The 25,761-nt window shown below is 47.7% G+C and overlaps 1 protein-coding gene across 2 annotated transcripts in view; it reads left to right on the top strand.

Annotated features, from left to right (window-relative positions):
- The window catches only part of LOC144128635 (solute carrier family 35 member F3-like), a 216,255-nt gene that overhangs the window by 158,338 nt on the left and 32,156 nt on the right, over positions 1 to 25,761 (top strand). The gene's annotated exons all lie outside the window — the stretch shown is intronic.

Below are 25,761 nucleotides of genomic sequence, written 5' to 3'. Positions count from 1 at the left end.
TTGCAGCTGCTTGAGGCACACTTCTTATGACCTCTGTTTTTGGAAGGAAATAAAGGTTTTCGTCAGCTTTTCCTAGCGGCGGGACTACTTCTGATCTGAAAGTTAAGAAAAAAAAAATCCCTGAAGACTCTCAAAAGAAAGCACCAGGCCCTGTCATTTGCATTTTCAATAAGAATCCGTTCACTAAGCCCTACCATTCAAACTTTGTTATTACATTCACAATATCCGGCAGACTGACAAAGCCCTCCTTTGAGAGACACTTGAAGGAGAAAACATAAATATAAACAAAGACGCTGTAGCGACCATCATCAACGTGGCACCGTCCCGTCGCAGTGGCGACCGCCAGATTGGAACGCGGAGCTCAGGCGAGCGCGAGCATCGAACGCAGACACCTGGAAGACGGCAAATAGTCCCGACGCTTCGCTACACAGCTGGCTAAGCCTCGCCGCACCGGTGGCCGTCGTCGAGGATAAAGATTTGTGGCCGTCGTGGCCATAATAAAATAAATAATTGGTTCTTGGGGAAATTAAATGGCGCAGTATCTGTCTCATATATCGTTGCACACCTGAACCGCGCCGTAAGGGAAGGGATAAAGGAGGGAGTGAAAGAAGAAAGGAAGAAGAGGTGCCGTAGTGGAGGGCTTCGGAATAATTTTGACCACCTGGGGATCTTTAACGTGCACTGACATCGCACAGCACACGGGCGCCTTAGCGTTTCTCCTCCATAAAAACGCAGCCGCCGCGGTCGGGTTCGAACCCGGGAACTCCGGATCAGTCGTCGAGCGCCCTAACCACTGAGCCACCGCGGCGGGTCGTGGCCACAATAATAATAATAATTGGTTTTTGGGGAAAGGAAATGGCGCAGAATCTGTCTCATATATCGTTGGACACCTGAACCGCGCCGTAAGGGAAGGGATAAGGGAGGGAGTGAAAGAAGAAAGGAAGAAAGGGGTGCCGTAGTGGAGGGCTCCGGAATAATTTCGACCACCTGGGGATCTTTAACGTGCACTGATATCGCACAGCACACGGGCGCCTCAGCGTTTTTCCTCCATAAAAACGCAGCCGCCGCGATGCAAATTTAATTTTCGCGGGTTTCGCAAAAGTATGTAGCGCTCAATTTTTTCAGTCGCGAGTGCCGTGAACTTGATAGAAATTACTGGGATTTCCAGCCGGATTAAATTCGAACAGGTACCATAAACATACCAGGAACCACTGCAAAGTTGCCTGCGATGAAGTGCACGTTCTGGCACTATCATCAACGTCCACGTTAAGGCGGCGGTCCCACTATAGTGCACTAGATTCTAACACATTATAATACCACTCCGGCAGAATCGGAAATTGGTTTTTGAGGAAAGGAAATGGCGCAGTAACTGTCTCATATATTTCGGTGGGTGCACATAATAATAATAATAATTGGTTTTTTGGGGAAAGGAAATGGTGCAGTATCTGTCTCATATATCGTTGGACACCTGAACCGCGCCGTAAGGGAAGGGATAAGAGAGGGAGTGAAAGAAGAAAGAAAGAATTAGGTGCCGTAGTGGAGGGCTCCGGAAAAATTTCGACCACCTGGGGATCTTTAACGTGCGCTGACATCGCACAGCACACGGGCGCCTTAGCGTTTTTCCTCCATAAAAACGCAGCCGCCGCGGTCGGGTTCGAACCCGGGAGCTCCGGATCAGTAGTCGAGCACCCTAACCACTGAGCCACCGCGACGGGTGAACCGCGCTGTAAAGGAAAGAATAAAGGAGGAAGTGAAAGAAGACAGAGATACCGCAGTGGATGGCTCCGGAATAATTTCGGCCACCTGATGATCTTTAATGTGCGCTGATATCGCACAGTACACGGGCGCCCTGTGCTTTTCGCCTCCATCGAAACGCGGCCGCCGTGGTCGGATTCGATCCCAGGTGCTCCGGCTGAGTAGAGGAGCGCCTGAACCACTGAGACACCGCGGCGGGTACTCCGGCGGCGCAAATGCCCGATTTTAGGCTATGTTCACGCCAGCCTTCTGCGCGTTGTTCTTGCCCAAACAGCGCAAATTAGGCATCAGTTTAAACCTAATGTACACTCCGTCAACTGGTGCATGCCGGTATAGTGTAGCTGTATCATCAACTGCACAAAAGGGGGTATTGCAGATGAGTTATTCGGCAGTTCCCTTTTTCTCAACAAACTACTTCACTTAGGACAGTTTCGTTTGCCCCGCATATCGAATAGATGTTTATTTATAAGAATTGGCTTTAGAATGGTCGTTCGTTGATTTGTATTTGATCGACGCCCTTTTTATCTGCTCTGTATCGTGGTGCACAGCAGCAATATCTGTACCATGTGATGCGGACAATATACCAGTACAGTTTGCGGAGTTTAATCAATTTATATTCATTAGTTCTTTAATAGCCTTCCAAATTTGAAGAATTCTGACTATATTCAAATAATGAAATGAAAGTGTAGAAGAAATGGCAGATTTTTACACTTTATCAACGAGAAAGAGCACACAAGCGAGCACGCACGGGAAAAAATGGAAGCTAAATCACGAAAGGCGAACCGGCTCAACAAATATAATTGCCATTGTAATTGAAATCACGATGTAAAACAAAATTTGCTCAGATCCTGCGTATAAGGTAAAAATATGACTTCATCAAAGGAAAAAAAAAAAAAAACGAAGGGAAGGTGGGGCAGATGAGACGCGTGGCAACCCGCGAAGTTTTTTCACTTAGCGTCGCCAGTCGCTCAAATGCCGTAGCAGATTAGTATCGAATTTGTGCCACACTATACCTCTTGAATCGATAATTGTTATGACTGCATAAACGAAGTGAGTGAACAGAGAGCAATCTGCCGCAGCATTTGAAGAGACTAGTGTGACATAAAAAGCGTCAAATTCTCACTTATTTTTCTTTAGCGGGGGAGGCCTGCATTGTAATAAAAAGTTCCGTTAACATGAACGTGCGTGCTATATAAATTTATTTGTCGATTGATCTGAGTGGGTGAGAAATCTCTGCCCCGTTGGGTTTTCTGTTCTTAATTTAGTTAATATTTAAATGGAGGCTAAGAACTTGGAGAGATTGGACTAGGCCTCACGGTAGACAACTGCAAGTGGTAATAACTGAATCATCTACTTACTCCACTTAAAAGGAAGCTGAATTGTTTTTTTTTCTTGAGAATTTCATGAGATTGAAGGATTGGAAAGTATGAAGCTTCTACTTGAAGCGTTCCAAGTAGTTTTTTGCTATAGCGCCGCCGCCGTGGCTCAGTGGTTATGGCGCTCGGCTGTTGACTCGAAAGACGCGGGTTCGACCGAGACCGTGGTAGTCGTATTTCAATAGAGCCAAAATGCTAGAGGCCCGTGTACTGTGCGATCTCAGTGCACGTTAAAGAACCCCAGGTGGTCGAAATTTACGGAGTTCTTCGCTACGGCGTCCCTCATAGCTTGAGTCGCTGTGGGACGTTAAACCTTTATAACCAAAAACCAGTTTTGCGCTGTCATTGAAAATGGTGTCGTCATCGCCGAATAAATCTCAGAGTTTCCCGCACAGCGCCAGAGAAGTGCGGAGATGGTTGGATGACATCTTTTATTTCCACCGGAACTGGAGACCCCTTACTGCTGCCCGCCCCCGGCACGCAGGCCTGGAGCACGGGGGCTGGAGCCTCCGCGACCGAAGGCTAACAGAGATTTCGTCTCTTTGCGGCCTCAGCCGCCAGGCGGATGGCTTGTTTCTGCCGAGCAGAATCTTCGCTCCGCAGCAGGGCTTCCCAGCTTTCTCAGCTATCAATATGTTCTTCGACCCCGGGGGAGTCGGCGCAGCTTGGTGATGACGTCATTGTTGCCGAAATTTTAGATTTCCCGGTACATTCGCGCTCGTTCTGCCGTGCATCGCCTGATGCCGCCAAACAACGCTTCGTGGGCTTCACCTTCTTTCTTCCTTAAAGCAACCTTTTCTTAGCTGGAATCGCTGCGTTGCCATATGTGACGTCAAAATTACAGCCTTTGCCCTGTGCATCGTAGAAATCTGAACGCCGACACGGCTTTATTCAGCGATTACGTCACCATTTCAAGTGCTCGCACAAAAAAGATTTCGCGTGCTTTACTTGCAAGCTTAATCCATTCGAGCAGTAAAATATCCTCGAGTTCTAAAATATCTTCAGTTCCTTTTAAAATGTAAATTTCGCCATGTTGTCTGCGACGGTTATAGAGAAACAAAGACAACTACTCTGTGGGAGGAACACGCGAAAACATTCTTGGAAGATGTCGAGAATGTCTATGCAATCCCGTTGCTGTATGCTTAAGTGTTCACGAACAAAAAAAAAACGGATTGCTTAACAGACGAGATAAGTAACCGAATATGTGCAAATATAAGCAGTTTAAAACATCATCTCTACTACAGCGGCTTCAACCGCATGTACAGCGCTGGCAGATGCATAGATTTCGCAAACATAAAGTTTGCGAAATCCGTTCATGTAACTGAAGTTTTGAAAAGAGCAGCAAGACGTCGTAAGGCTAGAATATGACTAAATTTTTACCCTCACAAAACGAATCTGGTGTTACTTGGGTAGACTACGGCTGCGAAAACGGGAAGAAAAATACACAAAGACGATGAAAGGAAGGCGCGACAAGGATCTTAATGCTAATGTTCTAAGGCTTTGCTCTTTAATCCACCTACAGAATCAAGAAGTATGCATTACTCCGGAGCTGGTGTTGTCAAAGGGTGCTAAAGGGCAACCTGCACAGCTATACGAAACAAACAGGCCAAATGCAAGTTATGCGTGCTAGCTCTTTGGTTTTCACTTCGCTTTCGGTTCGGGGCTCGAGGCTCAAGGTCAAGCAGGCTTCAGACAAAGGTGAAATCGAACTTAAGCTCCGCCTTAAGGATATGACGCGATACAGGTAAGGGGTTGATGCCCATATAAGCGGAATTGCGCATTCTCTCCTTTATGTTTATAGATCCCTGGGAAGTCCTCATACCACTCATGGCGCAATGGTTCATCGGTTTAGCGATGCGCCACTGCCTTGCGATGGCAGGTGGGGATTGTGAGACTTAGGTGCCTATCCCGAGCGACCTCATTGCCGCGGAAGGAAGCTTCGGAAAGACAAACATCGGCGAAATCCGAGACAACAGACACTACTTCAGAAACAAGAAGATTGAAGCGTTCGCGGAGCATGTGACCGCCTGCGCTGCAGAGGAGTGGCAGTACCTCACGTGTCACTAGGCATCGATGAAAACATATCTCGCCTTGTAGGGTGCATCTGTGCAGCGGGCGCATGAATATTTGGGCAGGGTTCACTGTGTGGACTTCACGGGTCTTAACTGCAAGTATCTTTTGTTGTTCCCGTTTTACAAAGGCATGTAGTTTTGCCTCAGGCGTCGGCGCATTTTGCTTCGAGGTTGGGGAAATAGTTGCCATTCGTCGAGCGTTTCTGTGCTTGGCTATAGTTTTGGTTTATTGTTTTTCCCGACCGCAATGGCAGGAATGCGCACATTTTATTTCAGCCACTTCTTTGCCAAAAATCACAGCATGCCTGAAGATTTTTTGTTCACCTTTTATCCCTTTCACGTACTAATATTCTTGGCACTCATGTAAGGGTTGCGGTCGTGCAATGACTGCTCTCAGTAACTTGCTAGTCGATAATGGGAGCAAAAAAGTCGAGAAATAGCGTTTTAATTTCACGTGTGCGTAATTTTCCACAAGTGACACATCCTACAGGAACCTGCCGGACTTCAACAGTTTCGAGCGATAGGTGGTGCAACCATGTCGTCGACTTGTCATTCCGTTCAGCCTGTCCAGCATTCTTGGGCAAAAATTTTGAATATTGAAAAATTATAAGGTACTGTGTGGAAATATCGAAGGCAATCGTCTATTTCTCCGATGTATAGCAAAATAATTCTTTTAAAGTTTTTGCATCGCTCGCATCGAGTAGTTAAGACTGCCATGGAAAATCAATGGGGAATGCTTTTGACGACAGAAAAAACGCTTATGAAAAAAAAAATACAAGACTGCCGACTGGAGTTTTGCGGATATATTGGTTGCTATAGCGGAATCTTACAATACACGAGAAAATTGCGTTCATAAGCTCTTTCTCGTTCAAAAATGCTTTTGTCCAGAATTGTTGGGTATGCTGAGGCTTCGCCACCAAGCAGATGTGCCTTAGCGCTGCTTTATTACAATGCTGGATTGCTGTGCAAAAGCCGTCCGCCGGCACACCGGGAGGTGAGGGACTTGTCCAATTGGCCTAATCTTTTTGCCAGGTAACCAACAATGCAAGAAATTCACATCAGGTACGGCTGATTTCACTTCGGCAGCGAAGAGCGGAAAAGGAGGCCTGAAGAAAGCCTCTTCGCAACGACGGCCGACGGTTGCACGCGCTAAGCGCCGTTTCGAACCGTCGTCTAAACCGTCATTACGATTGAGCATCAAATCGAACAGCCATGCTCACACGCCTGCACCTAAATTCTTACTCGGACTCCATAAAACGCAGCCGCCGCGGTTGGGTTCGAACCCGGGTACTGATCCGGAGTTCCCGGGTTCGAACCCGACCGCGGTGGCTGCGTTTTTATGGAGGAAAAACGCTAAGGCGCCCGTGTGCTGTGCGATGTCAGTGCACGTTAAAGATCCCCAGGTGGCCGAAATTATTCCGGAGCCCTCCACTACGGCACCTATTCCTTTCTTCTTTCAGTCCCTCCTTTTTTCCTTCCTTTACGGCGCGCTTCAGGTGTCCAACGATATATGAGACAGATACTGCGCCATTTCCTTTCCCCAAACAACCAATTATTATTAATTATTAGTACCATGGGGTGATGTGACGTCTGCCAGCATTAAAGCGCCCTGCCAGAGTGCTTTATTGCGGGCGGGCGGTTGTCGCTCGTCGTCGTATTGTACAGTATTCCAGTGCGTTATCTCATTAAAGGTTCCATCATGCCCGCGCTAATTATTGTTATTATACCCGTTTTCGCGCAAATATGATGCGCACAGTATGGGTTCAACTGCAGTCGGAAAAATCAAGCAGAAAAATACCTCTTTCGTGCGAGGGCAGCGCCCTATCACAATACCGAAAAAACAAAGCGCGGCCTTTACATGAGTGTATACGGTATATGCGCGGTCCTATCTGCGCTGCTTTTGCTCACTGCTGTCATGAGCTAAGTATTCGAAACAAGCGCTTGGTAGACAGCGATTTTCATCTGTTCGTAACCTGCCCAGTGAAATTCCTCCTGAATGGACAAAATTTAACTTACACATTTAGTTGGGCGTAAGCAGTGAGATAGCGTACGCAGCGACTCTACGGGTAACGAATGCGCATGCGCAGAATATTACGTATCTCGTTGCGTGCGGCGGGCGTACGCACGCTCTAAACCATAGCGCGTACGCTACGGGCACGTTACGGGATGCGTTGGCAAAATGGCGGCGCCCTGCTCGCCCGCATCGGATAAATATATGTTGCGCTGCATCTTAGACGCTAAAGCTCGCTCGAAATGGTAGCGGTTCGCTTTTATTTCGCACACTATCGCCCATACGTAGAGGTGTAAGCGACAACTAGCTTCTGATTTTCATATAATTTGGCGATTTTCAAGATCTTATGCCTAACTAAATGCAGTGTGCATGGAGGAAGGAACTTTTCCTGCCTCCGAGGCAGTGTGTTTTCCTCGTCGAGACGACACCTGCTAAATCAGTTCTGGGGTTATTGGTTGCTGCTGCATTTTCTTCTGTGTGCAGTTTTTCTGGGAAGAAAATAAGAAGGCTCGCAGTGCAGCCACCGTTGTTATCAATAATTACCGAAAAAAAAAATTCTTCAACCCAGTGTTTATGTGACTTGACGTCTTGTCGATAGATGGCGCCACTGTTTACACGTGCATTTGAAGGACGCTACGGTGCGGCAAACTAAAGGTGTCGTGTCTGCACCATTTACAGCGCACAGAACGCAGTGAGCGACGCGTACGCTTGCAAGCTTATCGCGTACGCCCAACTAAAATTGTGTATTGTCTGGAAAGTCCGCTACTCATATGAATAGCTTGAAATCAGTATGGACTATTCCATCTTACCCGTTCTGCTGTCCTCTTTGCAGTAAAAGCTTCTTTCTCTTGGATAAAACGCGTTGTCCTAATATGACGTTACTGAGAACTCTTGTGTTCACTTGGTGGGTAATGAATACGCTATCAACATTGGCTGGAGTGTGGGAGTGTCCGCACTATCCGCAAGGAGCAGGACTATCCACGCCAAGAGCTTTCCCACTGTTCCGTCTAATGAACACGCCAGTTTCGTCGTTCACGCAAAGGACACGCTGCATGCTAGCTGCGGAGCTCCCTTACTTCGTGACCACGCGAAGCGCGCGTGGAATCCACCCAAATTGCATTCCTTCGAAGCGTACCTCGGCGCTCTCTTGTGAAACGCGTTGACGTCACCAGCACCGTTACCATGGCGTCGTTCCACGCTGCACGCGATGCGCTTAAGCTCAGAAAGAATGAATAACAGCGTCTGGCTACAGCTCTAAAAGGTATGCAGTATTGCGTGAAAAAAGTGCGCTCGTTGCACGCGCACATTCCCCCCTGAAAAGGTAGTAAAAAGGTTGTAAATGCAGCAGTTACTAACTCTGACTTCGTTTTACTACTTGTTTACTAAATAATTACTCCAATCTTCAAGGTATATAGTTAGTAAAAGTAGCCCTTATTACCTTTTTACTTACTATGGTCGCTAGTTACTACCTAGTTAGTAGCCGTTCTTTTAACCATAAAGTAAAGTCAACGAATATAACTGATACAGACTGTCGTGCGAATAAACTAGTTTTGTAATTAAACATCAGCAGGGACGTGCGGTTAGGTAGAATAAGCTGTTTCTACAATCTCAGCATCATAACTATTGCTGGTATCTTAGCTCAACGAGTAAGGGCCACTAGCCCGTAACTGGCGACAGACTTACGGAGTATATAAGACTGAGAAAGACTGACCTCTGCTCGCGCAGTGCGGGTATGTGACTCTTTCTGGCTAGTGCTTTTCTTGCATTCTGAACCTTTGTGTGCGCCCGGTAAGGTTGTCCGACCCGATCGCAGCGGCTGCGTTTCTATGGAGGGAAAACGCTAAGGCGCCCGTGTGCTGTGCGATGTCAGTGCGCATTAAAGATCCCCAGATGGTCGAAATTATTCTGCAGCCCTCCACTACGGCACCTCTTTCTTCCTTTCTTCTTTCACTCCCTCCTTTATCCTTTCCCTTACGGCGCGGTTCAGGTGTCCGCCGACATGTGAGGCAGATACTGCGCTATTCCCTTTCCCTAAAAAAACAATTTTCATTTTCATGCCATCACCTCGCATAATTTGTACATGTAATGCGCAATAAGCCTAAACCTAAGCGTGTGATTTACGGCCAGCACGCTCTGATATCTCTGACTGGTTTCGGGAATTAGTCAAATTGACTGTGCAGCATTTTTATTTTTCCAGTATGCGCAAATATTACAGCCTACGCCAGCACACCGTACGAAGAGCCTAGCAACATATGCGAAAGTTTATATTCATTTTCTTTGTAAATACTATTAGCTTCCTGTTATTAACTGCGGGTAGCAGCCGTTACTAACTCAAATGGTTAGTAACTGTACTAACCTTCGCGTTACTAACTGCAGTTACCAAGAGTGTAGTAAAATATGTGACAACAAGTTACGACCCTAAAGTTAGTGTTCTACTACCTTTTTTCTAGGAGTGCGGCATTAGGTGGACAATACATAACACATGCTTGCGGGTATCCTTAACCTTGCTGTTAAGATCCAGTATTTGTGTGAGAAGTTACGTTCAGCTTTCCATAGCCATGCACATTCCATGAAGTTATCGCGCTCACGCTTAAGTGTTTGAAATCAAAACGAACACAAAAAGACAAAATCCCTATAAAACGCATTGTGCCACAGCGGGATTCTGTGGCTTTGACAACGTTTTCGTGTTGTAGTCACTGGTGCAACTAGTTAGGCCCTCGTACTCAGTACAAATTGGGAAATATACGCGATGCCGTTACAAGAAACCTGCACTGTTTTAACTTTTTGCGTAGCTAAAACATACCATGTTTAATCTATCCGCTTATTTTTTTTGTCTCAAGGCTGCGGAAGCTCTGGCTCTTAATAAAACGTAGCACCTTATGGTCCATTTTAATCGACAGTGTTTTATTATTTTGCCTCTGAATGGGCTTATGCAAATCTTAATCAGTTCTGCTATATAGATCCATGATAAATTAGGTACCGAAGTGATACGCTCTGCAATACTTCACTGCGCTACTTAAGGCGGCAATTTAAGAAGAAAATATAAGCTTGGGAAGCTCCGCGTTTAAGGGCATGCCGCGATAGCGGCCCCTCTTGCCCACGCGGACATGGACACAATTTTTTCTTTCACAATCACAATCGTTATGTCAAACACTATGCGACATACAAATAAAGCCCGCTTTAATAAAGCCGTACGAATGTGCCTGCGAAGCGTACCGCCAGCGTCTCTGACTCACAACCCGAGGGCAAGGGGTCCGATTCATGTGCAGGCTACATAGCTGCGGTTACAAGGAATACCGTGATGGGTCTGCTGCGTGACAGCTTGAGAGGTGACGCTTGTAATGTCAGTCGTCGTCTGCTCCGAGGTTATATGAGAGTGAGGAGGAAGACGGAGGTCGACTGCCCGTGCGCTTGGAGCGTTGCTCGTGGTTGCTCTGATTGCTGAATATTCAACGCACAGCCGCAGTAGCTGGCGTCATCTAGGGGAACCTCCTGTAACAGCCACCTTTTCCACCAATCCGGATTTTCCCGTCACGCCGACGGGAATGCCGGCACCGGCTTTTCTGCGGCAGGTGGCCCTTACGCTGTAGCGTAAAATATTTCTGGCTGTGCACGAGCGATGATTTAAAAAAAAATTCAGGGGGGGAGGGGGGGAGCTCTTTGTTGACCTAAAGTGCGGTGAGGCGAAAGCCTTTAGCGCGGTATTGCTGCTTGTGTCACTGATGTGTGGTCAAGATATTAATTAGTACACAATTGTTCGTGAATCTCAAATGCTGGAGACGCTAGAGGACGTTTGCGAGATATCCGTCTGATTCGATGCCTTTCTGCAAACACTCTCTAGCGTCCTAGACAAGCAGAACTATATATTCGGTGGCAGGAAGTAGCGTAGTCGTTAGCACGCCCGGCTGCGGAACGGAAGGATGGTGGTTTGGATCCCACCTTGAGAAAAGATTTTCATTCTTATGCAGTTGAAGAGCGTAACGGACAGACGGACGCGAGCATGAGCATTAAAGGCTTTCGCCTTAATGGACCCTTTCAGGTGACGAAACTTGCGTGTGTGCTGCAAGGCAGTCAGTTTACCATTAGGCTACGTATGTTCTCATTATTCATGCCTAAATATGCTGCTACCTGTTTGTCGGACTGGCTGACTGCCTGTGCAGGAACGAAAACGCAGACGGAAAAGTTATACTCCATTCTACTGCCTTGAACGAAAAGTGATTAAAAACGACCCTGGATCCATTGTGCTGCTCCGCCGCGTGTCATAACCGCTGTGGCAATCGTGCTAGCTGAACGTTTTGCTAGCGATAACGAGCTCAATGGTTCGGTCTCAGCTGCGGTGGCCTCCCTTCGGGGGAGGGGAAAAACAAAAACGCTCACTCTGAATCCGAAGGAGTTGAAGAGGTAGAAACTAGAGCGGACTGTTTCAATTCGACGTACCCTACAGCCGTTCACAGTGTTGCATTGCAAGTAGGAGTCCATTAATTAGTAATTCATAATCGTCGCCAACCTAAGTACTGTTCAGCAGTCTAGCAAGGGAACAGCAGTTCACAATTGGCAACTAGGTGCTGGAAGTGGTAAGGGAATACGTCTACTTAGGGCAGGTAGTGACAGCTGATCCGGATCATGAGAGGGAAATAACTAGAAGGATAAGAATGGGGTGGAGCCCATATGGCAGGTTCCCTGAGATCATGAGTGGCAGTTTACCAATTTCCCTCAAGAGAAAAGTGTACAACAGCTGTATCTTACCGGTACTCATCTACGGCGCAGAAACGTGGAGGCTAACGAAAAGGGTTCAGCTTAAGTTAAGGACAGCACAGCGAGCCATGGAAAGGAAAATGATAGGTGTAGCGTTAAGAGACCGGAAGCGGGCAGAGTGGGTGAGAGAACAAACGCGTTTTAGTGATATCCTAGTCGAGATCAAGAGGAAGAAACGGGCTTGGGTGGAGCATGTACTGCGAAGGCAAGCTAACCGCTGGTCCTTAAAGGTAACGGAGTGGATTCCAAGAGAAGGCAAGCGTAGCAGGAGGCGGCAGAAGGTTAGGTGGGCGAATGAGATTAGGAAGTTTGCAGGCATAGGGTGGGCGCAGCTGGCAAAGAACAGGGTTAATTGGAAAGACATGGGAGAGGCCTTCGCCTTGCAGTGGGTGCAGTCAGGCTGATGATGATCGTGATGATGAATCGTCGCCGTTCTTGCAGATACGTCCACATTGCTGCTTTAGTACGCGGAGTGCCGGAAGTCTCTTAGTTCAATCGCTATTTCGCCTGTCTTGAAATCGAAAGGTCGGACGTTCCCGAGGCGACTAGCCGTGCGTTCTTTCATAGAAGTGACTTTAAGGACCGCCCCAGGGGCGAAGTTACCGCTGCAGTCTGCAGTGGTTATGGCGCTCGGATGCTGGCCCGAAAGACGCGGGTTCGATCCCGGCCGCGCTGGTCGAATTTCGATGGAGGCGAAATTCTAGAGGCCCGTGTACTGTGCGATGTCAGAGCACGTTAAAAAACCCCAGGTGGTCGAAATTTCCGGAGCCCTTCACTACGGCGTCCCTAATAGCCTCTGTCATTTTGGGACCTTAAACCCTCATAAACCATAAACCGAAGCTGCAACTAACAAAAACCCAGAAGGCATATTTAGAGCAGCACGGGAGTTCTAGCAAAGGAAGGATACCACTGTAAACTTTTTCGCTACTCTAGTTCTATCATAACTGGGATCGATTCTTGCGTCGATTACCGTGTAAATAGTACAATGCCGCTTTGGTAGAGCTTTCAGCGCATGCATTGTTTGCAGGAGTAGCGACCTTGTAGAAGGCTTTGAACTAGAAAAATCATGGCGAGAGGCCAGGCGCATTGCGCCGTGCTTTGTTATGGTAGGGGTTGGAATGGGAGCTATAATGAACCCCCGTCTGTGCGATCGCGCGTTAGGTACCCAGCCTACTCGAGCTCCGTGTTTCTCCTTTTACTATTTTTATTCGCCAGAACAGTGAGAGCTGCACGCAGCGGAAATCGAAGAGTCATGTTCATCCCACTGGGGGGCAATTTGGACTTGCCTGGTTCTGTTTTTGTGCCAGACAAATTAATGGGGCATACTAGCTGGCCGGAAAGTCACGGACGAAATGGAAGCCGACGCATCTCTAAGTGGAGTCGTCAGAGATGTGTTCATTTATATTTGGCGCTCGATACTAAGCACGAAAGAATATTATAAAACAACTAATATAAAAAGGCAAAATTTTTAAAGGAGGAGTCGTTGCTAGCACCGGGTCTTTTTATTATTTTCTTGCGTCACACAGGTTCCTACGTTGAGCTGTGATCCTGAACTATCGGTCAATGTGGCAGTAGCCTGAGCTGTACATATTAGTGCATACATGCTAACATTTCGTTTTTGCGATTTCAACGTAAAAGTCAGACAAGCGGATCATGTAGTATCAATGCCTGTAAGATAATCCGCTTTCCAACGGGATCAGCGTGGCCGCCTTCTCCGGTTATCTTCGATGCCGTGCGCTCTGGCTGGACCCTCGTGTCACGTCACTCTAGAATCACTGGATAACTTTTCAGAGTATTACGATCATCCTCTTCCCGCTCCAGATTTATAATATTCATGAGCGCCCACTGCCCGACGTTCCAAGCGATGTAATCGCATTCTTGGTTTCCTGTATATACGCCTTATCAACGCCGTGATGGAAAGTGAACAAGGGAGGGGAAAACCTCAGTCTGCGCGCCAACGTTTCGACAAGGGGCCTTCTCTTCGTTTTGGCAAAGCGTTCACTATTGGAGGGGTTTAAATAGGGTCTTCTCTCCGAGGAGGAAGCGCTGGTGATGGGGAGGAGGGTGTGAAGTGGGAAGGGTGCTGCGATGGGGAGGGTAAATATTGTCCAGACATGATGGCCGCTGAAGATGATTAACCGGTTTAACAACAAAACTCTGAAAAGAAAAAAGGCCAGCTCATCAGAAAGGAATCCAGGGGCGTGGAGCGTAAAGAGATAGTAAGCGTGGGCTTTTCAGGTGAACACAGCTATTCATTCCAAGCCACCCGTCCCAGCTGGACGCACAGCTTTTCAAGCCTACTCTCGCTATCTCTCCACGCCACCGGATTCCTTTCTGCTCAGCTAGCCTTTTTTTTCACAGTTTTGTCGGTTGACCGGATAAGCACCTTTAGCAGCCATCATGTCTGCACAAGGTCGCCCTACCAATCCCAACACCCTTCTCACTTCACAACCTCCTCCTCGGAGTGAAAACCCTATTAAACCCCGCCAATGATCAACGCTTTGCTCAGGCGAAGACAAGTCCTCTCGTAGGAACGTTGGCAAGCACCCTAAGGCTTTCCCCTCCCTTATTCACTTTGTGATTATCGAGAACCATCTGCCCACCTTCTCTCTAACATGAACTTCTGTGTAGTTGACACAACTAACTCCGCAGATATTGTGTACGAACACTAAGATAAATTGGGAAAATTAATTTTCTTAACTTGTTGAAACTGCATCGTGAGCATGTAATCCGTTCCTAGAGGAAAGCCCAAGGGGTTTGGAAGCTCTGTGCTTAGTGGAAATTTTCACAGAGGCCATATATCTTCCAAGCCGGGCGGCGTGGGCTATAGGAACGTGGTACTCTGAGAACTTCACCAGACACTCTACGTCACCATGGCTGCGGCGACTCGCGGCGCAATCCCCGCAGCCTCTGCAGCGCGGGGCAGTCTGGTGGCACCGCACATGACCAGCCTAAGTTGGTACAGGCAGAGAAGCGAGTTAGGGGTGGAGGGAAGGAGAGAGTTGAGGAAAGGGCGTGTTCTGACGTTTTCGGGTGATATGGCAGGCATTGATAGTTCAAGCGGCGATGGCTAGAAAAAACTACGTAGTGTTTGATATCAGTTGTATTTGGTAAAATATCTTAATGCGCTTCAAAAACGTAGTGATTTACTCTAAGCCAGTCACATACGAAGCTCCTCGGCTGTAGAATGTAGCACACGGGCTGCCAATCATCGAGCGCGAGGACAGCCTGGTAAGCTGCACAGCCCGATCGTTACGAACGCCATGCACCACAGTGGCGCCGTTCGAAGCTATGGACGTACGTGCCTTTTATCGCTTGCAAAAATGCGGTGTAAAGAATAAGAAACAAATTCAGCACTACTTTTTACGGACGGACACGGGAACACATATGATGGGTCTTGCGCTTTCCCATCATGTCTCCCGTCGATATGACCTGCATCAATAAATGCATGGAACGTCCTTACTGTCAACGTGGGCGTATGTACAAAAGCTGCTGTGTTATTTCAGTATTATGATTTCGCAAACACTGCACCTGCGGCACGCCCCGCCCCAAACATCCGGTTCCAAGGGCCTTTGTCGATTACGAAAGCTTTTCATCGTCATTCATGGTCGCTGCATTTTACAAGGAAACGTCTAACCAAGTCTTCCGTATGGCACGCCTCGACGATGCTGCCGAGTCACACCATGAGTGCTGCTCAGGAATAAAAAAGGCGACGCTTTTTGGGACAGCGATGCATTCTGTTTATGCACGAAGCGACTCATCTCGCATTCTTGGCGCTGCCATGAGGTATTTAGTAATAGCCGTGTATTATATGGTTTCCGGAGTTTTTCCATCTAGTACATTGGTTTTAAAGCGATCGTTGTATGAGGGCTTCAGGCCTGACGATCGATGTGCCCACCGTTCTCGGATTTCGCTCTTCTTTAGCGGGCGAGGATCTAGGTGATCTAGATATCGGTGCAGCGTTTGTTTCAGAGCTGAAAAACTTTTTGTCTCATCGCAGCCATAAATGCCACAAGGTGGACTTAATGGCCATACGAATGAGGAATCAGTAGTTATGGCTAAAACCAACGCTCAGCCGCAGAAAACATCGCAAGGTTTCTTCCCGTCGCGGTAGACAAGGAGAAGGACGTAGTAGTAGTCCCGGCTCTAGAGAATGGGGGTGTGGAGTGAAAAAGTGGTAGAGGTTAAAGCTGAGTAGACGTGCGAAAACAGGTGTTCAGTCTTCGATTTGAGGGGACACATAAGAACCGCCTTAAGGGCGGGAATCGATAGATTTAGTTGGTTAATTCCCATATATTCAGAATTCGTCATTCACTACTTAACAATCATAGATCGCGGTGAGTCTCCATTCCTTTTGACGCTCTTGCAATACGCAAGGAAAAACCTATTGCATGCTTAGAAGAGGTATTTGCAGACGCACTTTTACATGCTAATTCAGGAATGGATATATATACACCACCTACTTCCTCCAGGTCTATCACGGATGTCCCGTTCATGTTTAGGGAGCTTCAGACTGCGCTCAGTGGCCTGCGGCGCCGTTGTGCGCCGGGTCCCGACGGTATCACCAACCAAATGCTGCATAATCTGCCCCTGGAACTCAGAAAGGAGCTCCTAAACTTCATCAACCGAGTTTCGGAGACTGGTGATGTTGCTCCGTCATAGAAGGTGGCATATGCAGTTCCAGTACTGAAGCCTGGCAAATACATGACGCACCTTGCCTCGTATCGCCCTGTGTCATTGACCTCTTGTGTAGCTAAGTTGACGGAGAAGCTGGTAAATTATCGCTTATCGTGGTGGCTTGAGCACAGCAGTTCACTGCCAACATGTATGACAGGATTCCGCCGAGGTCTTAGTGCCCAAGATAGCGTCTTAGGTTTGGTGAGTCACATTGAACACGAGAGAGTTTTCGGCCTTTCCACCTTAGTCATTTTTCTTGAAGTTGCAAAAGCTTATGACAACATGCTTGAGAGCTCAATTCTGAAGTGTTTGCAAGGCATGGGCATACACGGTCATATATTAATATTAATTTACACGTTTATCAGTGATCGTGCGGTTCGTGTACGGTTAGGGAGTACCTTAAGCACCGAAAGGGTTCTATCACGAGGTCTGCCTCAAGGAAGTGTTCTTTCCCCCACGCTCTTTAACGTCGCAATGGCTGGACCTCCCGATACGTTGCGAAGAATTGCAGGCAAGTGCGTGTGTCAAAATATGCTGACGACATCTGTATTTGGATTACTGGCTACCAACACAAGCGATTAGACCTGATAGCTCGACACGCTCTACTTCCGGTACAAACTTACCTTCAAGGTGTGGGATTGTCTCTATCAGTGGAAAAATCCGGTTTCGTTCTGCTTTCAGGTGTAGGAAGACGTCAAGTGCGGTTGAAGATAGACCTTGGTCACGTCATTGTTTCATCTACCAATTCAATCACACGCGTTTCCTGGGCGTCATTATTGACTCCCGTCTGCAGTGCACGGCGAAAAGCTGTCGACCCGACTGTCCCATCTCTATCTTCGCGTCTCAATGTGATCCGTAGAATTGGAAGTGAGAAATCGGGAAACCATCCTTCTTCAATGGTGAAACTTCACAAAGCGCTGGTGGTCAGTCACATAATTTATCAGTTACCTTTAATTTCCCCCTGGCATCAAAGCTTTTTCGTCTCGAAGTTTTCCATAGAAAGGGCCTAAGAAGAGCCATTGGAGTTCCTCAGGCGGCTGCGAACAAGGCTGTACTTCACGAGTCTCTATCGAAACCTCTTAGCCTTGTCGCTTCTCAGAGACTATTAATGTATCTTGGGCGCCTAGGAGAGATGGTAGCTGGGCAATCCCTTCTCCGGCGGCTCTGCAAGTGATGTGAGTCGAAGGCCTACTTGGCACTTAATACTCTTAGTTCTTTAGGCCTTAATTTTCGAAGGCAAAAGAAACGGTCGAAACCCCTCTGGCCTTTCCGACCCTCGACTGTAGCTCACAATTCCCCATGTGAGCGCAAAGCACAGCTCTCCTTTGGCAGCAACGCGTTCGCTCGTACTTGGACATTAAGAAACAGAGTATGCCCGCCATCTTCAAATTTTCACGGACGGTTTGGTGGACAAGGTCAAACAAGCTAGCGCAGCGGCTTTTTACATTCCTTCTTTGGACTGTAAGTGGTCTGTACGCTTTACTGCTGTCGTATACTCCACAACGGCCGAAAGTGTTGCTATCGAGGCGGCTTTACGGAAGTTAGGGTATTGTCCGGCTCAACCTTTTGTCATCCTAACTGATTCAAATTCTGCCCTTTGGAGGTTAGAGTGCGGTTTGCCTACTGATGTCTTGTCTATAAGCTCTCTACGCTTGGTGCAGAATCTGCACAGCCGAGGCTTTACTCTATATTTCCAATGGGTGCCCTCTCACATAGGAACCAGAGGCAGTGAGGTGGCAGACAGTCTCGCCCATAGAGCTCTGTCAAGGAATCCATCAAAAAAAGTACCTCAAGATGGAGAAAGTCTCTACAGGAAAACGGTGCTCGATCATTTGAGTACCCTTGGGGTGCGCCTTACAAGCCAGGTGTGACCAAGGGACTGAGAAGATCCCAGGCGACTCTACAACGTCGTATTCGCACGGCCTGTGCTCGCACTCCTACCTGGATGAATAAAACGGGCATGACACCATCTCCGCTATGTGCTTTATGTGGTGTGTGCAGGGATATCGAACATTATATCATGTACTGCGCAGAGTACATCGCGGAAAGGTATGTGATGTTCGCTTCCTTCAAGAAGACAGGAACCCTTCACAGTACAGTTCCGGACATTCTCTACCCGAGTGGAAATCAGACATTCATAAGGGAGGCTACACACTTTCTTTTAACATTTCTGCGGGACACTGATCTTGTCTCTAAGTGGTGACAGCAGGAGCGGACTATGGTCTACTGTGATTGAATGTGTGCGTAGGTGGTGTCTTCTGGAGTGGACTATGTTCTTCTGTGAGTGAGTGTGTGCATAGATGGTGACTGCGAGAGTGGAATATATTATAAGTGACTGTGCGCATAGCGGGGCAGATCCGGCAGGTTTTAGGTCGTTATTACCATATCAATGACGCTTCGGTGGAGCAATCGCCGGCAGTCTAAACAACGCTAATCCCACCTGTAGCATACAACAACTCAACTCAACTCCTCGTATACCACTACCTGCGCAGTGGCGCAGCGGTAAAGCGATGCACCACCGCACTGGCAGGTGGCTGGTTCTATCACGGCCACCGGCAGGAATTGTGCGACTCATGTTGCTCTTCCCGAGCAACCTCGTTCGACCAGTCTATAATTTAACTGCCACCTGCGAGGGAAGGTTGTGATGACGCCACAAGGTTAAGTGACCTAGGTGGAGCGACGCCCTCCTCGCACTGGCTACAGCTGGCGCGACGTTCCTCCGAACTTACCCGAGCTTACTCGGGTAGGCTCGGGCTAAGCCCGAGCACAAGGCAAGACAAGACGAGATGACAAGATCCTTTTCCGGGGTTGGTACGTCTAGAGTAGTGATTTCGCGCTAAAACTGGCCCGAGTTGCATGCTGCAAGTGTCAGCTTCCGCGCTTGCACGCGAAGCTTACACCCTGTGTTAAAACTCGAGATAGGGATGGTTGCGTAAGAGTCCTTCTTTTTGGGAAGATCGAGCGGCTTCATCCATGTGGTGGGCTTGAGAGAGGCACGCTAAGAGGATGGAGAAGAGGCCGTTACCATGGATCCAGCTATCTTACGTACAACTTATTTCAAGGCTTACTTACCTGTCTGCTCCCGTCTTATATTCCTGCAAACATCACCTGTAAAAAAAAAAAAAGGCCGCCAGAACTTCGCTCATGCCTCGGTGCGAAATAGAGACGAGAATAACTTTAGAACGCCCCATATGAGAACAGCCTTTCCTAAACTCACCTGGATGACGTCGCCAAGGATGGAGCATTTTGTAGAGAGCGGGATTCTCGGGTTCCTCTACCTACTCATCATCAGTAACATGACGGTATCTCTAGGACGCAGCCACTGCCATCCTATGTCACAGAAAACTTCTCTATCTCATCTCCCAACAAAATGCTCTGCGACCCCACGCAACTTTTTTATTCGTTCGAAATTCACGTCCGAACACTGGCGCCCTCGCGATCCATGACGACATAAGCTGATGGTCACGTCTGGTCACGTCCTTGCTCGGGACTGAACGACTGAACTGCGGTTAGTGAGCATGGGAAGTGGGTTGTCCGTTTGCAAGGCCAGGAATGCAGAGGGGTAAGAAGGGGAAGTCGCGACAGGGATACAAAGGCAACAAAGCCCTTTGTCCTTCCCTTTTCTGTCTAGCTTCTGCCCGATTACGGCGACTTCACCACAATGTGCCATAGCCGGACTCCCGTAGGCGCGCGCTCTGTTCCCCACCGAGTGTGCGCGCAGCAGTTTTGCAGCAAACGATGGCGTTGTCGGGTCATGACGTCATTCAGGCTGCTTCAGTATGGCCGTCGCTGACAGAGGGAGGGGCTAGAGCCGATAACTTCTAGCCGCAATTTCTAGCCAAATGCGCGCTTAGAGCCTTACTCACTTTTTAAGGGGGGAGTGAAACACTCCGAGATTTTTACAAGGTTCAAGGATTCGAATTCTTGAAGCTTACCGATGAATCATACGAAGTTGTTTTACTCTAACATTTAAAGTCATGACGTACTCGCTGATTAGAGTCGGGGCTATCTTCAGGCTTTTCCTCTTTGCACCAAAGCAATGCGGCGAAGCTAGACGATAACGTTATTGCTTGTGGCGATTTATATTTCCGCACCCATGACCCATTTCCTGCCGTCCGCCATTCGATGCCGCCAAACAACTTTTCATAGCCTCTACCTTCGTTGGTGTTGTTTTTATTCCTCTGAGCAAACGTTTCTGCGTCAGAAACGTGTTGCAGCTGTAGATGACCTCCATCTGAGCCCCACCCGCCTCTGTGCGCTGCTGAGAAGCCTGAACGCCGCTGTAGCTTTATTAGACAAATAAAGTAAACATTAGCTCAAAAAGATTTCTCGTGCATTACCAGCAGCCTTCGCACATTCGACCCTTTTATATCGTCGAATACGACTTCAGTTACTCTCTATATACGCATAATAACGTCACGGCTAGCAGCTGCATTGTAAAACCATGATTTGTTGGCAGGCCATGTCATGAACCCTTTAACATGCGCCGAATTTTGTGACACCTTCATATATTGGCCTTGCAGTAGTTCCTGTAATAGGGTCGGGTGCGCAGTGCAGCTGCTATTACGAGTTTTTTTTTTATCTGGAAAGGAGTGAATTGGTAGTTTTGTTATTTAACACCAACACCTGTAGAGTGGTTTCTGCCCCGGGCAAGCAGCGTCAGCCTTGACATTGCAGTTGGTTTTCTTTCTCTCTTCGTGCACACGAACAACGCTTGTTCCGTAGTTTTCTCTGCTTTGTGTGTTGTCGTTTTGCGTTATGTTCTCGGTATGAGCCCAAGCCAACTTGCCCATCTATTCTTCATGCTTCACACAAACAGGACACCCCATTCGCCTACGTATTCACGGCTCAGCAATGAAGCGCACATAGAGCCACACTTCGAGCTTTGTTGCCTTTACGAGTAGGCGTCGCAAAGCGTCAACCCCTCTTACTGAAACCTCTGTAGTAAAACTCGAGCAGACGCGTCACCAGCTGGCAGTTTCAATCTTGGTTAGGCTAGGCGGTCAGAAAAAAGAAAATACTCGTCAGGAATTACCGATGCAAAGATTCTGCGTCTGCAGGGCAATGTAGGCACATGCGTTTTGTTTGCCCAAGTTATCTCTAGGAAAGGCGAAGTAAGTTGAGTGGTCTGGAGGTGGCAGCAATGGCGAACAGCTGTGTTTGCATGGCTAGGCTTTTTTTTATTCTGTTCTTCCTCTGGGGACCCTGGGCACTTCTGCTTTTGGGGGGAGGGGTGGATTTAGTGCAAGCTGCAGGCATGAGTGCGAGTGTTTAGCTCTTTTTTGCCTTTTCGTCTCGCCAATGTGCACGGATTGTTCACAAGTGCTGATAAATTCGTTGGCGACAAAACTTCAATATAGATTTTAAAAACAAAAAAGAATACAGCGCTCTCTTCTCTTTGTTTTTTTCTCGTCCCCAGAATTGCGCTGTGTTTTGTATTCATGAATATGTACCAACTGGTCCAAGTCTCTGCATTAACACTTATCTACTCAGAAAGAAGGAAAGAAAGAAAGAAAGAAAGAAAGAAGGAAAGAAAGAAAGAAAGAAAGGAAGAAAGAAAGAAAGAAAGACAGAAAGGAAAAGGCGTTACTAGCGCCAGGCGCCTGTCGCCGTTACTACTTCATGTTCATTCCCGCAGCAGTAGCTTTTCCTAACATCGAATAACGTAACTTGGCTCAATGCTCTTAATTACTGACATTGTAAGAATGCCCAGCATTCTTCTAGACCATGCAAAACAGCTTGGGCTCATACACTGCAAGCAGATAATTCAAAACAAAGCACTAATTTTGAAAAGCGATAGAACAAAACGATCGAGGTAGAGTGTTAATATAGTTGCGCAACTTCATGCTGCGCTTTGGCAACGTTAAAGAACACTTAAACGAAGAAGAGTTAAGCGACACTGATAGGCTATAGTTTTATTTCGTAGCAAATTTGTGATTGTTACGTAAAAAAGAGCTCTGATAAGCCAAAAACTGCGTAAAAGTGAAGCGCATGTGAAGACACCATTAGCGGGTTCTTTCAACGGAGCTTGCTGTCGTCGTTTTTCCACCAGCTGCTATTGGTTCATCGTTTTCTCGTTCAGCGCTATTTCGACGGCAAAGGGCAAGTACCGTCGGAGAAGCGACCGCGTCTTCCACTGGCAGTGCACTTGTAAAAGCTTTTTAAACGCGTGTCGAGAGAGGTTGGCATGCTGATTAGCCAGCACGTCCCAGGGTACTGCCTCTCTGGTAATTTAGACATGTCTACTGCGCCTCACGGCAATAATGCTCCGCCTTAGTGAATTACCGCACAGCGAAAAGCTGTTTTATTTTTTCGAAAAGAACAGGCTAGCCTGAAGTCGTAGGCTTAAGGTGACGAGTCACGATAAAATATTACGATTGCTGCATCGACTCCGAGACAGGTGGAGTTCACCCCCAATCCGTTCTCAGAAGGACCTGCAATTCATATGAAGGAAGAACATTTTCGTCATATCCTTGTACCCCCCCCCCGCACGCACGCACACACACACACACACACACACACACACACACACACACACACACACACACACACACACACACACACACACACACACACACACACACACACACACACACACACACACACACACACACACACACACACACACACACACACACACACACACACACACACACACACACACACACACACACACACACACACACACACACACACACACACACACACACACACACACACACACACACACACACACACACACACACACACACACACACACACACACACACACACGCGCGCGCGCACGCACGCATGCGCGCACGCACACACACACACACACGCACGCGCGCACACACACACACACACACACACACACACACACACACACACACACACACACACACACACACACACACACACACACACACACACACACACACACACACACACACACACACACACACACACACACACACACACACACACACACACACACACACACACACACACACACACACACACACACACACACACACACACACACACACACACACACACACACACACACACACACACACACACACACACACACACACACACACACACACACACACACACACACAGAAAGAGAGAGAGAGAATCAGCGATAAGTCCTCCCCTAAATTTACCAGGATAGCAACAAATAAGCTCCACCGAAACATACGTCAGCCACAACGCGAACAAGGGATAAATGTACTCACGCTTGACACTTCAGGAGAAGGAAATATTTCTAAATATTTCAAAAATATTTCACAAATCTCCCGCCTCCGACGAATGGACAAGACCAGCGTGTTTTTCTTGCACCTTGCTGTATGGTTACAAATAATCTTAGGTTGTTTTCGAATGGACAGGCAGAACATAAAACTCGCTCAGACGGGGTATATGCAATTAGCATTCAAAGCTTCGCCAGTTGCCGAACTTGCTTTCGCACATTAATCATGCAGAGTGCGTGAGATGTGTGCTGAGGCAAACGCGCGAACGCCGACAGGCTGTAGTTATTCTTCCTGACACCGTCTTTTATTTCAAGAGCATTACTTGTCTGGTGCTGGAAGGGGTCTTCAATCCGCTACAGAGATGTAGGCTCTGCACGAGGGCATGTTCTCCACTACTCTTCCTGACTTCAGCAACCACTGACGCGAATGAACTCTTTACAACCTTGGCTCGACGCGAGAACAAATCGAATGACAACTTGCTTCACTCACTCACTGTGTGATATCCCCTCGGAGAAAACAGCGAGAACATTAAGCAGGTGCCGTCCATATGTGCACGAGACTCTGAATCATTAATGAAAAAACCACCAAAAATTGCACTCTCGGTGGGTCACGCCTGATCGCGGAGAATCACTGAACATGACAGCGTTGACGCGCGTTACAGAACGCAACCCACAGTCCAACCGGAGATCTATCAGCTGCAGTCGCCAGGCGCGGCCGATATGGCAGACGAAATGCCACGTGACGCTGCCTGGTATTCCCGCTCTGGTTGGAAGGAGAGGTGGAGGCACAACTAAGTGACAAAAATGACGTAGACGGCAGCAATTATTTTCATCTCATTTAGCGTAAAACACACATCAGACAAAAGAAATGAACACACAAGACGATACACGGGAGCTTTGTGTTTCGGTTTCACCGTGTTTCGTCTTGTGTGTTCCTTTCTTTTTTTTTGTTTTGTCTGGTGTGTGTTTTGCGCTGAATGAGATGAACATAATGGCTGAAAATCAACTAGCCCATCAGTTAATTCTTCTGGCGGCATCAACTTTAGCAGGATGTTTGAATGCTGAAGGGTTTTGAGAAAATCATTTGCGATTTTTCAGCGACGTGCCAACCTTTCTCCTTAGGAAGAACGTCGGCAGTGTTTGCGAGGAATAATTTATCCAATTTTTTTGTGAGGTCTTTCTATTTAAAGTTCCTTTAAACAAAACCCATGTTGTTATTTTAAGGTATGAGGAAAAAAAAGCAGCGGGTCTAAAAATTAATTTTTGTTCTTGTCCTAGGAAGCTGATGTCGCTGGTCGATATAGGAACATACTCGTTTGGAAATCGTTTACAGCGAAATTCGAAACTTTGGGTCAAGGTGGCGTTGTTCACACGGCCAATCTGCAACTTCGCCCAAGCGCCTATGGTGACATCTGTGAGAAAGTTAACAAGAGACGACCTTACACCTCTGTGTACTTTGTAAAGAATGGCTCAGCACCGATGAAGACAACTCTACATACGTTCGCATATTCCGTGCTTTCTTCTTTGGGTAACGTGCGGCGAAAATGCCGCGAGCGTAAACAAACACAACAACGCGGAAGTCTCTGACAGGAGAAAGTAGACAAACTCTGCACGGGGCAACACCCAGGTCAAAGCACGTGTGCCCGCTGAATGAATGACAACGTCCACCCACGACGTCGCTTATTCAGCGTCAGCCACCTCTCGCGTGGAAGAGCTTAAATTCATCAAGCCCATTGTTACTTAACCGTACACGCGCACCACTGAGTTATACGGTTTTTGGTGCCTTCCGCATAAATCACCTGGCGGCCACGCGGCCCGCGCCCACTTTGGGGCCAACGGTCTCATCAAGCGACGTTGTCCCCTTTCCCGCAGCTCCCCTGTCCC

Source organism: Amblyomma americanum, chromosome 4, assembly GCF_052857255.1.
Source record: "Amblyomma americanum isolate KBUSLIRL-KWMA chromosome 4, ASM5285725v1, whole genome shotgun sequence".
NCBI lineage: Eukaryota > Metazoa > Arthropoda > Arachnida > Ixodida > Ixodidae > Amblyomma > Amblyomma americanum.
The sequence above is the reverse complement of the archived record's forward strand: the minus strand, read 5'-3'. Positions and strand labels throughout refer to the sequence as shown.